Source organism: Hyla sarda, chromosome 6 (genome assembly GCF_029499605.1).
Source record: "Hyla sarda isolate aHylSar1 chromosome 6, aHylSar1.hap1, whole genome shotgun sequence".
Classification (NCBI taxonomy): Eukaryota; Metazoa; Chordata; class Amphibia; order Anura; family Hylidae; genus Hyla; species Hyla sarda.
In genome coordinates, this window is record NC_079194.1 from 44,513,932 (window position 1) to 44,530,715 (window position 16,784).

A 16,784-nucleotide genomic window follows, 5' to 3' on the forward strand; every position below is an offset into this window, starting at 1 on the left:
GGGTGTAGAGGGGTGTACATGGGTGACAAAGGGGTGTAGAGGAGTGTACATGGGTGACAGAGGGGTGTAGAGGAGTGTACATGGGTGACAGAGGATCGTAGAGTAGTGTACATGGGTGACAGGGGGACGTAGTTGTGACATAGGGGTGTACGGGGTGATAGAAGGGTGTACGTAGGTGACAGAGTGGTGTTGGGGGTGTAGAGATGTGTACATGGGTGGCAGAGTGGTTTAGAGGAGTGTATATTAGTGTTAGATGGGTGTAAATGGGTGAAAGGGGGCGTAGGGGGTGACAGAGTGGTGTACATTGGTGACAGAGAGGTGTTGGGGGTGTAGAGGAGTGTACATGGGTAATAGGGGAGCATAGAGGAGTGTACATGGTAACAGAGGAGTGTAGAGGAGTGTACATGGGCATCAGAAGGGTGTAGAGGAGTGTACATGGGTGACAGAGGAGCGTAGAGGAGTGTACATGGGTAACAGAGGAGTGTACATGGGTGCCAGGAGGATGTAGGGGGTGAAAGAGGGGTGTACGGGGTGATAGAGGGGTGTACATAGGTGACAGAGGGGTGTTGGGGGTGTAGAGGTATGTACATGGGTGGCAGAGTGGTTCAGAGGAGTGTATATGAGTGATAGATGGGTGTAAATGGGTGAAATGGGGCGTAGGGGGTGACAGAGTTGTGTATATTGGTGACAGAGAGGTGTTGGGGGTGTAGATGAGTGTACGTGGGTGACAGAGGAGCGCAGAGTAGTATACATGGATAACAGAAAGGTGTAGGGGTGTACATTGGTGATAGAAGTTTGTAGAGGAGTGTACATGGGTGACGGAGGAGCTTAGATGAGTGTAAATGGGTAACAGATGGGTGTAGTGGGGTGTACATGGGTGACAGAGGGGTGTAGAGGAGTGTACATGCGTGCCAGAGGGGTGTAGAGGAGTGTACATGGGTGACAGAGGGGTGTAGAGGAGTGTACATGCGTGCCAGAGGGGTGTAGAGGAGTGTACATGGGTAACAGAGGAGTGCAGAGGAGTGTACAGAGGCCTACATTACCATTACTTGATTAACTGTTGTATATTGTATAAAACATTTAGATAAAATATTTTACAAAAATATACATTATATTTTAAGTTCCTTTTTCCACTCCTTTTTCCATAATTCCTGAGATAAGTAGTTCTGGCCCTAGAGTGTTATATATATTAGCATCTGTAGCATGTATCAGGAGCATGTTATCTTACCTGTGTCTTTTTTACAGATGACTGATGACCAGTGGAAAGGTGAACGTGATATATACCCCCGTCAGCTGCAAGAAAGGAACCACGAAACAGGTAATTAATATTTATATTAATTACTGATAACAATCAGGCTAGATGTAAAATCTAGACCTGCAGACTTGTCATAGTCTTTCCCGTATACATGAAGATATATGTGTTTTTAATAAGTATATCGTGCTGGCACTATTTTTCTATGAATAACTGCAACAACCAGCATGCACAAACAACCAAAGGACATGTTTGGCGATGTAGTAGTGTGCCTCCAGCTGTTGCATAACTACAGCTCCCAGCATGCCCTTCAGATGTCAATACATGCTGAGAGTTGTAGTTTTGCAAGAGCTGAAGGCAAACTGGTTGTGAAACACAAAGTTTGTTACCTAACTCAGTGTTTTGCAACCAGTGTGCCTCCAGCTGTTCCAAACTACAACTCCCAGCATGCACTGACAGACCAAACATGCTGGGAGTTTAAGTTTTGGAATATCTGTAGGCACACTGGTGGCAAAACACAGTTAAGTAACAATTTATGTTTTGCAACCAGTGTGCCTCCAGCTGTTGCTTTACTGCAACTCCCAGCATGCACGGAAAACCAAAGGGCATGCTGAGAGTTGTACTTTTGCAACAGCTGGAGGTTCCCTTCCCCCCCCCCCCCCCTCCCATGTGAATGTATAGGGTACATTCGCACGGGCGGGTTCTTACAGTGAGTTACCGCATCAAGCTTGTGCTGTGGCAAATTTTCTGTATACCTGTAAACGCTGTAAACCCCCGCCCATGTGAATGTACCCTAAAAACACTACACTATACCTTCACAAAATAAAAAGTAAGACACTACATATACACATATCCCTACACAGTTACACCCCCCCCCCCCCCCCCCCAATAAAAAAAAAAAAAAAAAACTCTCATACGTCACTGTTTCCAAGACGGAGCCTCTGCACAACTCCCAGTATTGCCGGACAGCCACCGACTGTGAAGGCATGCTGGGAGTTTTGCAACAGCTGGAGGCACCCTGTTTGGGAAACACTGCCATAGCGTATTTTGGTGGCGGATGCAAATCCCCAAATTAGGCCTCAAATGGCACTCTCTCGCTTTGGAGCCCTGTCGTATTTCAAAGCAACAGTTTAGTGCCACATATGGGGTGTTTCCGTACTCGGGAGAAATTGCGTTACACATTTTGGGGGCATTTTCTCCTATTACCCCTTGTAAAAATGTAACATTTGGGGGGGGGGGGGGGGGAAACAGCATTTAACCCCTTAAGGACCCAGCCATTTTACACCTTAGGACCCGGCCATTTTTTGAACATCTGACCACTGTCACTTTAAACATTAATAACTCTGGAATGCTTTTACTTATCAATCTGATTCCGAGATTGTTTTTTCGTGACATATTCTACTTTAACATAGTGGTAAAATTTTGTGGTAACTTGCATCCTTTCTTGGTGAAAAATCCCAAAATTTGATGAAAAATTAGAAAATTTTGCATTTTTCTAACTTTGAAGCTCTCTGCTTGTAAGGAAAATGGATATTCCAAATATTTATTTTATTTTATTCACAAATACAATATGTCTACTTTATGTTTGCATCATAAAATTGACGTGTTTTTACTTTTGGAAGACACCAGAGGGCTTCAAAGTTCAGCAGCAATTTTCCAATTTTTCACAAAATTTTCAAACTCACTATTTTTCAGGGACCAGTTCAGGTTTGAAGTGGATTTGAAGGGTCTTCATATTAGAAATACCCCACAAATGACCCCATTATAAAAACCGCACCCCCCAAAGTATTCAAAATGACATTCAGTCAGAGTTTTAACCCTTTAGGTGTTTCACAGGAATAGCAGCAAAGTGAAGGAGAAAATTCACAATCTTCATTTTTTACACTTGCATTTTCTTGTAGACCCAATTTTTGAATTTTTACAAGGGGTAAAAGGAGAAAATGTATACTTTTATTTGTAGCCCAATTTCTCTCGAGTAAGCACATACCTCATATGTCTATGTAAAGTGTTCGGCGGGCGCAGTAGAGGGCTCAGAAGGGAAGGAGCGACAAGGGGATTTTGGAGAGTACGTTTTTCAGAAATGGTTTTTGGGGGGCATGTTGCATTTAGGAAGCCCCTATGGTGCCAGAACAGCAAAAAAAAACACATGCCATACCATTTTGGAAACTAGACCCCATGAGGAACGTAACAAGGAATTAAGTGAGCCTTAATACCCCACAGGTGTTTCACGACTTTTGCATATGTAAAAAAATAAAAATAAATTTTCACTAAAATGTGTGTTTCCCCCCAAATTTCACATTTTTGCAAGGGTTAATAGCAGAAAATACCCCCCAAAATTTGTAACCCCATCTCTTCTGAGTATGGAGGTACCCCATAAGTTGGCATGAAGTGCATTACGGGCGAACTACAATGCTCAGAAGAGAAGGAGTCATATTTGGCTTTTTGAGAGCAAATTTTGCTCGGGGGCATGTCGCATTTAGGAAGCCCCTATGGTGCCAGGACAGCAAAATAACCCCCACATGGCACACCATTTTGGAAACTAGACCCCTTGAGGAATGTAACAAGGGGTACAGTGAGCATTTACCCCCCACTGGTGTCTGTCAGATCTTTGGAACAGTGGGCTGTACAAAATTTTTTATTTGCACAGCCCATTGTTCCAAAGATCTGTCAGACACCAGTGGGGTGTAAATTCTCACTGCACCCCTCATTACATTCCGTGAGGGGTGTAGTTTCCGAAATGGGGTCACATGTGTTTTTTTTTTCTTTTTTGCGTTTGTCAAAACCGCTGTAACAATCAGCCACCCCTGTGCAAATCACCTCAAATGTACATGGCGCACTCTCCCTTCTGAGCCTTGTTGTGCGCCCCCAGAGCACTTTGCGCCCACATATGGGGTATCTCCGTACTCGGGAGAAATTGCATTACAAATTTTGGGGGGCTTTTTTCCCCTTTACCTCTTGTCAAAATGAAAAGTATAGGGCAACACCAGCATGTTAGTGTAAAAAATATTTTTTTTTTACACCAACATGCTGGTGTAGACCCCAACTTCCCCTTTTCATAAGGGGTGAAAAGAGAAAAAGCCCCCAAAAATTTGTTAGGCAATTTCTCCCAAGTACGGCGATACCCCATATGTGACCCTAAACTGTTTCCTTGAAATACGACAGGGCTCCGAAGTGAGAGCGCCATGCGCATTTGAGGCCTGAATTAGGGATTTGCATAGGGGTGGACATAGGGGTATTCTACGCCAGTGATTCCCAAACAGGGTGCCTCCAGCTGTTGCAAAACTCCCAGCATGCTTGGACAGTCAACGGCTGTCCTGCAATACTGGGAGTTGTTGTTTTGCAACAGCTGGAGGCTCCATTTTGGAAACAGTGGCGTACCAGACGTTTTTCATTTTTATTGGGGAGGGGAGGGGGGCTGTGTAGGGGTATGTGTATATGTAGTGTTTTTTACTTTTTATTTTATTTTGTGTTAGTGTAGTGTAGTGTAGTGTTTTTAGGAGACAGTCACGCGGGCGGGGGATTACAGCGAGTTTCCCGCTGCGAGTTTGAGCTGCCGCGCAAAATTTGCTGCATCGCAAACTTGCAGCCTGATACTCACTGTAAGCCCCTGCCCATGTGAATGTACCCTGTACATTCACAAGGGGGGGGACCTCCAGCTGTTGCAAAACTACAACTCCCAGCATGCACAGTCTATCAGTGCATGCTGGCAGTTATAGTTTTGCAACAGCTGGAGGCACAAGGGTTGGGAAACACTGAGTTAGGAAACAGACAATGTTTCCCAACCAGTGTGCCTCCAGTTGTTGCAAAACCACAACTCCCAGCATGCCCAGGCAGCCGAAGGGCATATTGGGAGTAGTGGTTACGTAACAGCTGGAGGAGAACAGTTTGGGGACCACTGTGTAGTGGTGTCCAAGCTGCAGCCCTCCAGATGTTGCAAAACTACAACTCCCAGTATGCCAAAACTGTCCAGGCATGCTGGGAGTTGTAGTTCTGCAACATCTGAAGGGCCAGATGTTACAGCACTACAACTCCCAGCATGCCTGGACAGTAAGGGCATGCTGAGGATGTGTAGTTTTGCAACATCTGGAAGGGCACAGTGGTCTCCAAACTGTGGACCTCCAGATGTTGCAAAACTGCAACTCCCAGCATGCCCAGACGCCAAGGGCTGTCTGGGCATGCTGGGAGTTGTAGTTTACAGGGTCCCATTACAGCAATGCACGTCGCTTTACGGCGACGTGCATTGCTGTAAAGGGCCCGACCGCGGCTGAAGATCTACTCACCTGTCGCCGCCGCCTTCTTCCTCGCCGGGATCCGGGTCTTCAGGGACGAGGTAAGTACCGGGGCCGGTCCCCAGCACTCCCCCGTCCCCCGCCGCGTCCTGCGGTCTTCCTCCCGTCCTCTCCGGACTTTAAGGGGCCAGGCAGGGCGGGAGGAAGTAACCGCCCCCCCCTCCTGCGATTGGTCGGTTAACTAACCGACAGATCGCAGGGTATAGGAGGAGGTAGCCGGCTTGCCACCTCGCTCCTATACTCCAGCATGGTCCTGGCTGTCTGTGACAGCCGGGATCATGCGAAATTACCGGGCGGTCAGGTCCCAGAGACCCGATCAGCCCGGTATCGCCGCAGATCGCAAGGGCGATTTCCCTTGCGATTTGCGGCGATCGCCGACATGGGGGGCCTACATGGCCCCCCTCGGCGTTTGCCCTGGATGCCTGCTGAAGGATTTCAGCAGGCATCCGCTTCCGATCTCTGCCCGGGGCGCGGCAGAGACCGGAGAAACACCAGGACGTACTAGTACGTCCTGGGTCCTTAAAGCCCAGGGTGCCAGGACGTTCTAGTACGTCCTGGGTCCTTAAGGGGTTAAGTGAAAAAAAAAATTCTTTACACATCCAACTCTAACAAAAAGTAATAAAACACCTGTGGGGTGTAAAGGCTCACTGTACCCCTTGTTACATTCCTTGAGGGGTTCCTTTTTTTGCTGTTCTGGCACCACAGGGGCTTCCTAAATGTGACATGCCCCCCAAAAACCATTTCAGAGAAACTTACTCTCCAAAATCCTATTGTTGCTCCTTCTCTTCTGAGCCCTCTAGTGCTCCTACAGAGCACTTAAAGGGGTATTCCGCCCCTAGCATCTTATCCCCTATCCTAAAGATAGCGGATAAGATGTCAGATCGCCGGGGTTCCGCTGCTGGGGACCCCCGGGATCTCTGCTGCGGCACCCCGCTATCATTACTACACAGCGCAAACTCGCTCTGTGCGTAATGACGGCCAATACAGGGGCCGGAGCATCGTTACGTCACGGCTCCGCCCCTCATGATGTCACTGCCCGTCCCCTCAATACAAAGTCTATGGGAGGGGGCGTGGCGGCCATCACACCCCCTCACACAGACTTGCATTAACCCCTTAAGGACCAGGCCATTTTACACCTTAGGACCAGAGCGTTTTTTGCACATCTGACCACTGTCACTTTAAACATTAATAACTCTGGAATGCTTTTAGTTGTTTTTCTGATTCCGAGATTGTTTTTTCGTTACATATTCTACTTTAACATAGTGGTAAACTTTTGTGGTAACTTGCATCCTTTCATGGTGAAAAATTAGAAAATTTTGCATTTTTCTAGCTTTGAAGCTCTCTGCTTGTAAGGAAAATGGATATTCCAAAAAAAAAAAAATGTATTCACATTTCCAATATGTCTACTTTATGTTTGAATCATAAAATTGACGTGTTTTTACTTTTGGAAGACATCAGAGGACTTCAAAGTTCAGCAGCAATTTTCCAATTTTTCAAAAATTTTCAAACTCACTATTTTTCAGGGACCAGTTCAGGTTTGAAGTTTATTTGAAGGGTTTTCATATTAGAAATACCCCACAAATGACCCCATTATAAAAACTGCACCCCCCCCAAAGTATTCAAAATGACATTTAGTAAGTGTTTTAACCCTTTAGGTGTTTCACAGGAATAGCAGCAAAGTAGGAGAGAATTCACAATCTTCATTTTTTACACTCGCTTGTTCTTGTAAACCCAATTTTTGAATTTTTACAAGGGGTAAAAGGAGAAAATGTATACTTATATTTGTAGCCCAATTTCTCTCGAGTAAGGACATACCTCATATCTCTATGTAAATTGTTCCGTAGAGGGCTCAGAAGCGAAGGAGCGACAAGGGGATTTTGGAAAGTACGTTTTTCAGAAATGGTTTTTGGGGGGCATGTCGCATTTTGGAAGCCCCTATGGTGCCAGAACAGCAAAAAAAAAAACACATGGCATACCATTTTGGAAACTAGACCCCTTGAGGAACGTAACAAGGATTTAAGTGAGCCTCAATACCCCACAGGTGTTTCACGACTTTTGCATATGTAGAAAAAAAAAAAAAAAAATTTTCACTAAAATGTGTGTTTCCCCCCAAATTTCACATTTTTGCAAGGGTTAATAGCAGAAAATACCCCCAAAATTTGTAACCTCATCTCTTCTGAGTATGGAGGTACCCCATAAGTTGACCTGAAGTGCACTACGGGCGAACTACAATGCTCAGAAGAGGAGGAGCACCTTTGAGCTTTTGGAAAGAGAATTCGTTTGGAATGGTAGTCAGGGGCCATGTGCATTTACAAAGCCCCCCGTGGTGCCAGAACAGTGGACCCCCCCCCCCCCACATGTGACCCTATTTTGGAAACTAAACCCCTCACAGAATTTAATAAGTGGTGCAGTGAGCATTTACACCCCACTGGCATTTGACAGATCTTTGGAACAGTGGGCTGTGCAAATGGAAAATTATATTTTTCATTTTCACGGATCACTGTTCCAAAAATCTGTCAGACACCTGTGGGACATAAATGCTCACTGTACCCCTTATTACATTACATGAGGGGTGTCGTTTCCAAAATGGGGTCACATGTGGGGGGTCCATTGTTCTGGTACCATGGGGGCTTTGTAAACATAAGTGGCCTTCAATTCCGGACAAATTTTCTCTTCAAAATCCCAATGGCGCTCCTTCTCTTCTGAGCATTGTAGTGCACTCATAGAGCACTGTACATCCACATATGGGGTATGTTCTTACTCAGAAGAAATGGGGTTACAAATTTTGGGGGGCTTTTTTTCCTATTTTCCCTTGTGAAAATAAAAATTTAGGGTGACACCAGCATTTTAGTGAAATTTTTTTTTTTTTTTCATTTTCCCATCCAACTTTAATGAAAATTCGTCAAACACCTGTGGGGTGTTAAGGCTCACTATACCCCTTGTTACGTTCCGTGAGGGGTTTCGTTTCAAAAATGGAGTCACATGTGGGATTTATTTTTTTGGGTTTATGTCAGAACCGCTGTAAAATCTGCCACCCCTGTGCAAATCACCAATTTAGGCCTCAAATGTACATGGTGCGCTCTCACTCCTGAGCCTTGTTGTGCATCCGCAGAACATTTTACGCCCACATATGGGGTATTTCCGTACTCAGGAGAAATTGCGTTACAATTTTTTTTTTCCTTTTACCTCTCGTGAAAATAAAAAGTAATGGACAACACCAGCATGTTAGTGTAAAAAAAAAATTTTTTTACACTAACAGGCTGGTGTAGACCCCAACTTTTCTTTTTCATAAGGGGTAAAAGGAAAAAAAGCCCCCAAAATTAGTAGTGCAATTTCTCCCAAATACGGAGATACCCCATATGTGGCACTAAACTGTTTCCTTGAAATACGACAGGCCTCTGAAGTGAGAGAGCGCCATGCGCATTTGAGGACTAAATTAGGGATTGCACAGGGGTGGACATAGGGGTATTCTACGCCAGTGATTCCCAAACAGGGTGCCTCCAGCTGTTGCTAAACTCCCAGTCAGTGGCTGTCCGGAAATGCTGTGAGTTGTTGTTTTGCAACAGCTGGAGGCTCTGTTTTGGAAACACTGCCGTACAATACATTTTTTATTTTTATTGGGGGGACAGTGTAAGGGGGGAGGGGGGGTATATGTAGTGTTTTACCCTTTATTATGTTTTAGTGTAGTGTAGTGTAGTGTTTTTAGGGTACGTTCACACTGGCGGAGGTTTACAGTGAATTTACCGCTAGGAGTTTGCGCTGCGGCGAAAAATTTGCTGCAGCTCATACTTGAAGTAGTAAACTTACTGTAAACCCGCCAGTGTGAATGTACCCTGTACGTTCACATGGGGGGGCAAACCTCCAGCTGTTTCAAAACTACAACTCCCAGCATGTACTGACAGACCGTGCATGCTGGGAGTTGTACTTTTGCAACAGCTGGAGGCACACTGGTTGGGAAATCTTCAGTTAGGTTCTGTTACCTAACTCAGTATTTTCCAACCAGTGTGCCTCCAGCTGTTGCAAAACTACAACTCCCAGCATGTACTGATTGCCGAAGGGCATGCTGGGAGATGTAGTTATGCAACAGCTGCAAGGATCGCAACTACAACTCCCAGCATGAAGAGATAGCTGTTTGCTGTTTAGGCATGCTGGGAGTTGCAGTTTTGCAACATCTGGAGAGCTATAGTTTAGAAACGACTGCACAGTGGTCTCCAAACTGTGGACCTCCAGATGTTGCAAAACTACAACTCCCAGCATGCCCAGACAGCAAACTGCTGTGTGGGCATGCTATCAGTTGTAGTTTTGCAAGATCTGGAGGTGCACAGTATAGAGATCACTGTGCAGTGGTCTCAAACTGTAGGCCTCCAGCTGTTTCAAAACTGCAACTCCTAGCATGCCTAAACAGCTCTCTGGGCATGACTAGGGGATCTGCTACTTGCTCTGTGACCCCGTACCACCCTGCCACCCCCATCAATAACCACATTACAACACTTATTTTGGTGGAAAAGGCCACAGCGGCCACATTTATTAAATAACCATAATAAAATAAAATAAATATATACTTTAACTTTACAATAACAAAGAAACAGTCGGGTAAACATTACCCATTAACATTATAACATTTTCAAATACCATAGTGCATAACATTGTAAACAGTTTTCCATTTCCTACCCCAAAGGTAAGGGGACCTGAAGGCAACCTGAGTTATTCCCCGGGCTCCTACTTTGCCCTTGGCCGTAAATCAACGACCCAAGGACACCCCCTTCAGAGCCCCCCGTTTTTCCACCTCAACCGCTGAGGTGTCACCAGTGACTGGGGCACCGCCCCCAGCCCTACCACACCATTCTGTTCACACCTCACTCCAATTCTCCATCAAGTGCCTCCAGGTCCCCCTCCCCCACTACCTGCCGCCGTGACTAAACGCAACCTAACACCCCACCTCGCTTAGGGCGGGCGGGCGGGCAACTTCCTTCAGCGCTTCTTCAGGTAAAAGAGGGGCCCTTCCGGTTCCGGGCCTCCTTTTAACCCCTCCGACCTCTTCCTTAACTCCCCCTCCTCTATGCCCCCTCCTTCCCCTGACCTGCCTTTGACCCCTATCTTATTTTCCCGCTGCGCTGCCCCCTGTCATGTGCCCCCTCCTCTCCTACTTCGCTTCCGATTCAGGGGCTTTCTTGACTAGGGGATCTGCTACTTGCTCTGTGACCCTGTACCACCCTGCCACCCCCATCAATAACCACATTACAACACTTATTTTGGTGGAAAAGGCCACAGCGGCCACATTTATTAAATAACCATAATAAAATAAATATATACTTTAACTTTACAATAACACAGAAACAGTCGGGTAAACATTACCCATTAACATTATAACATTTTCAAATACCATAGTGCATAACATTGTAAACAGTTTTCCATTTCCTACCCCAAAGGTAAGGGGACCTGAAGGCAACCTGAGTTATTCCCCGGGCTCCTACTTTGCCCTTGGCCGTAAATCAACGACCCAAGGACACCCCCTTCAGAGCCCCCCGTTTTTCCACCTCAACCGCTGAGGTGTCACCAGTGACTGGGGCACCGCCCCCAGCCCTACCACACCATTCTGTTCACACCTCACTCCAATTCTCCATCAAGTGCCTCCAGGTCCCCCTCCCCCACTACCTGCCACGACGGCCTTGTGTGACTCCTCACTCACGGCCGGCCACCCACAACCCGACTGCTCTCACCACCACCTCCCTAATTTCCAGAACCCACAAATCCATCCCCAAGGGGTTCAGATGGACCCCGTCAGCGTCCATAAAATCCCAGGAAGGAGTCTCCAACTCCCGGTGGCGCACTACCAGGCCCCCATTCCGCGCCATGAAACGACCCACCACCCGATTAACCTTGGCCCTCGCCTTATTCAGTCGGACGACCGAACGCGCCTCCCTCCACTTGAACCGCGCCACAATGTCCGACCAGACCACCACGATCCCGGGGAAGGACGACCAGATCCGCAGCATGTTCAATTTAATATCCCTCATCAAGGCTCTGGCCGTCCGACCCCCAAGATCATTGCCGCCCAGGTGGACTACCAACACGTTGGGGGGCCTGTCCAGCGCCGCGTACGTTTGCAAGAGGGGGAGCAGTCCCGCCCACTGCAAACCCCCCCGACCAATCCACCGCACCTGCGCCTGTTCCCTTTCCAGACCCAACTGCCTCCCAGCCGGGCGAACATCAGCGCGCGAGGCCCCACGCCTCACGTACGAATGTCCCACGATCCAGACCAAGCACGGCTGACCCCCTGTAAGACATAAACACGAAAACAACCCATCACTATTCTTGCCTTACTCCACCCACATATATTGTCCATAAAACAAAATAAACACCCACAAAAAAGACACGCCCACCCCCTACAACATCTGCGGGCGCACATATAACCGGAACCGGTCAGATTCCCACCTACCAATCCTCCGTATCGCATCAGGCCCCAAACCCCACCGGGATGCCTCCGTAGCCGCTCCTATCCGAAAGGAGTGCGAGCTGAACCCACCCGCATCCTTCCCCAGCTTTTCCAGGCAAAAACGAAAAACCCGCACAAATTGGAACCGGGACAAAAATTCCCCGTTCGCATGAACCAGCAGAGGGCCCCCCATCACAGTCCGAACCCCCAAGTACTCCCGAAAACAATGCACCGGACACATGCCCCCACCACCCAACGCCGCCAATCGCACAGCAAAACCTTTTCCCAGCTGGTCCGTTTTGGACCTGCGCACTTTACACACTAAAACAGAACCTTCCAAGCAAACATCCCCAAACAACAAACCTCCCACCCGAACCTCACTAGGCGCGACCAACTCCGAAACCCGGAATGCCCCAAAAAACGCCAGCGAGAAAGCCAGCCGAAACAGCAACACCTCAAAACCAGACGAACACACCGTCCCCAAGACCACCCCTATATCCGCCAGCAGCTGGAAAGAAACGGGCCGCCGAGCATCACGCTGCACCACCCCTCTCCGAAAACCCCTGGCAGCCAAACGCACCCTAAACGATTTAGTGACATCAGACAACCCCTGACACCTAAACCAGAACCCCAGGGCCGCCATCCGGCGGCTCAGCCCCGACGGGGACACTCCATCCCCAAACAATCTCCCAATGTAAAACAAAACTGCCACTTCCCAATCCCCATCAATCAAAACCCCCAACTCCGCCACCAAAAGCTCCCATTCCCGCCAACACTTACTATACCCCGCCCAGGTGCTATCACAGACCGACCGACGAATCAAGGCAAAGGCCGTTCTCAAACCACTTGCCATAACTCCTCCGGACAGGGGATCCCCTGCGACTCCGCCTCCGGCGCCAGCTCCCGAAACCTGTCCCACTGAAAACGAGAGAGAGAGTCAGCAATCTCATTACAGATCCCAGGGACATGCATAGCCACAAACTGCGCGTTCAACAATAAACAGCTTAACACCAAACGCCGCAACAGCCTCACCACCGGAGGCGATTTCGCCGTTTGTGCGTTCACTGCCTGCACCACTCCTAGGTTGTCACACCGGAAACAGATCTTCCGATTGCGCCACTGCTCCCCCCAAATCTCCACCGCCACCACAATCGGAAAAAGTTCCAATAGCGCCAAGTTGCGCACCAAGCCGCCCTCCCGCCATGCCAACGGCCATTCCCCCGTGCACCACTGACCCTGGAAATAAGCGCCGAAGCCACAGCTACCCGACGCGTCCGTGAACAGCTCCATGTCCCAGTTGGACACTTGCCGTTCCATGATAATCGACCGCCCGTTATACCTGTCCAAGAATTCCAGCCAAATCCCCAAATCCGCCCGCAAGTCCGCGGACAACCGCACAAAGTGATTCGGCCGTCGCACACCTGCCGTAGCACCCGCTAAACGCCTACAAAAAACCCGCCCCATGGGCATAATACGGCACGCAAAATTGAGGCGGCCTAACAACGACTGCAAGTCCCTCAACTTAATCTTCCGAGTCAGCAATGCCCCCTCAATCGCCCCCCTCAAATCCTGAAGCTTGTCATCCGGCAACCTACACTCAAAAGCCACCGTGTCAATGACAATGCCCAGGAATTTTAACGCCGTGGACGGCCCCTCCGTCTTGTCGGGTGCCAAAGGCACCCCGAAGCAGGCCGCCACCCTCTCCATCGTCTGCAGCAAAATCGCACAGGTCCCCCTACCAGCCTGACCCACGAATAAAAAATCGTCGAGGTAATGTAGCACCGAAGGCACTTGAGCCTCCGACCGCACTACCCATTCTAAAAACGTGCTAAAAAACTAAAAAAACGAACAAGAAATAGAACAGCCCATAGGAAGGCAACGATCCACAAAAAACTGTCCCTCCCAACAACACCCCAACAACTCAAAACTGTCCGGATGGACTGGAAGGAGCCGAAATGCAGCCTCAATATCCTTTTTTGCCAACAGCGCACCCCTGCCGTACCGCCGCACCCACTCAACCGCCGCATCAAAAGACGTGTATGACACCGCACATAGCGCCGGGTCGATACCGTCATTTACCGACTCCCCTTCAGGAAAGGAGAGGTGGTGAATGAGCCGGAACTTATTCGGCTCCTTCTTGGGAACAACCCCCAGCGGAGAAATCCTCAAGTTCGGCAGCGGCGGGGCCGCAAACGGCCCCACCATCCTACCCAGCTCCACTTCCTTAAACAACTTGGCCGACACCACGTCCGGATGACCCAATGCCGACGTCAAGTTGCGCACCACCCCCAAGTCCCTAACCGGCGAACACGGAATACGAAAACCCTCCGAAAACCCCTTCTTCAGCAACTCCGCCACCCGCCTATTTGGGTACGCCTCTAGAAAAGGAAGCATCCTTTCCACCCTCACCGGCGTGACCCCCTTTTGCCTCAACATCTCCACCCTTACCCTTCCCTTTTCGAAAGCACCGCGACAGACCATGGGCACCTCCGCAACCGGAGCACTCATGACGGAATCTGCACGTCTCCACAAACTTACACTGGCCCTCATTAAATTGCCAGCAACACCCTTTTGCCGCACCGGCCGGCCGACCAGACCCAGCCCCAGACCCGCCGGCCCCCTCCCGAAAGGACTGCTGTCCCCCTGGAGCGCGAGGCGCTGCCATGTTTTTCATCCATAAGCTGATATCCTTGTGGTCCCACCGCAGCGAGGGGCGCACCGCCTTGCGCTGCCGGAACTGCTCGTCATATCGCAGCCAAGCGGTGCCCCCATATGTCCTATAGGCTTCCCCTACCGAATCGAGATAGCAAAAAAGGCCGGAACAATTATCCGGCGCTTTTTCGCCAGTAACGCTCGCCAAGATGGCAAACGCCTGTAGCCAATTATTAAACGTCCGAGGTATCAGCCGATACCGCCGGCGTTCCTCCTCCTCCTTCTTCGACTCATCAGGTTTCACCCTATCCAGGTTGAACTTCTCCAACGGGAGCAGCGAAAAAATTTCAACATACTCCCCTTTCCAGATCCGCTCCCGAACCTCCGCCTTCAAATGCGCACCCAGGGGCCCCTCAAAACAGACGTAGACCTCCCCTTTCGCCGAATCCGCCAGACGCACTTCATCCACAACCTTATCCCCCGCCTTCCCAGCCTCCGCACCAGGGACCGTCTGCCCACCGTCCCCACTCCCAACCGCGACCGAAGCAGACCCCCCTTCGGCCACCCCTGAACCGCCGCTCGCCCAGACTGCCGCCGGTGACCCCACCCCCGGAGCAGCCCTATCTTGCAACAGATCCCGGACATCCCGCAGTAAAGAAGACAAACCCTCCCACAAACCCCCCCCCAACCCCAGACCCCAAAGCAGTGTTCCACTCACCCAACCTCTCTGGGGCGGACGGCCCAGCGGTCGCCGCTCCTCCTTGACCTCGACGTGTCGCACCTCCTCCGGATCTCACCCCAGTCAGCACTTGACCCGCCGCACCGCCGACCCGGGCGGCCGCTGGCGGCACCACCACACTGGCCACCGCAGGTCGCAGGTCATCGCTTTCATCCCCGGCGACATCCTCCGCAGCTGAGACGGGAGAGGCTCCGCCTCCATCCCTCTCGTCCCGGGATACCTCCTCACTAGCGCGTGCAGCCCCGGGGGCGGAGCTAGCCTCCCGCTCCCCCCATGCCTCCCGACCGGAAGCCAGACGTCGTCTGGGAGACGGATCCTACCGGCGCCTCACCCCTTCAGGCGCCGCAGTGTGTCCCGTGGTCCGTCCGCAGGCTCTCCCGACCCCCTCAGCTTCCAGCTCCGCGCCCCGCCAGGCCGCTGGTGACACACTCCCGTCCACTTCCGACCGCCGGGCCCTCCCAGTGCACGGAGCCTCAGCACTGGGACCAGCCGTCAGTAGCTCCGCCTCTCCCCTCCCGGAGCGTCTTCTTGCAGAGCGCCCCTGCTCTGCACGTGCCGGCACCACCACTCCCCTCCCCAGCCCGAGATTCCTCCCGGCAGACTCACCGCACTCAGATGTGGGAGCAGCAGCAGGCCTCACCGGAGGGTCCCTGGCGGGGCTCTCCTGTCGGCGCCAGGAGCGTGGGATCGCGTCTGGGCTCACTCTGGATGGCGCCCTGGACCTCCTCCCGCTCGTCCGCGGAGGCGCCGCGACAGCTGCCGACGTCCCCGCCGCATCGCCGTGGAGCTGCTGGTCTAGCCATCCCGTGCCTCTCCTCCGGAGCTCCTCTCTCACCCGCCGGATCGCTGCTTCCAAGTCCGCCATCTGAAAACGCCGGTCCCGCAGCCTGGAGCAGCTCCAACTTCCTTCAGCGCTTCTTCAGGTAAAAGAGGGGCCCTTCCGGTTCCGGGCCTCCTTTTAACCCCTCCGACCTCTTCCTTAACTCCCCCTCCTCTATGCCCCCTCCTTCCCCTGACCTGCCTTTGACCCCTATCTTATTTTCCCGCTGCGCTGCCCCCTGTCATGTGCCCCCTCCTCTCCTACTTCGCTTCCGATTCAGGGGCTTTCTTGCCGGGAGTTGTAGTTTTGCAACATCTGGATGGTTACAGTTTAGAGACCACTATAGTGATTTTGCTAAGTAACTCACCGGCTTCCGTCGGATCCAGGGAGCTGCGTCGCCGTCCTCTTCCGGCGATCGCTGCCTGCTGCCGCCGCTGATCGTCACCCGCTGCCGTTGCCGATGAGTAAGTGGATCTTCGGCGCCGGTCCCTGTCGGTTTCCCCGTCCTGCCCCACCTATTGTGGGTGGGCAGAACGGGGAAACCGAAAGTAAAGCCCCCCACCCCCCGATCTGCTATTGGTGGTCGCATCTAGACC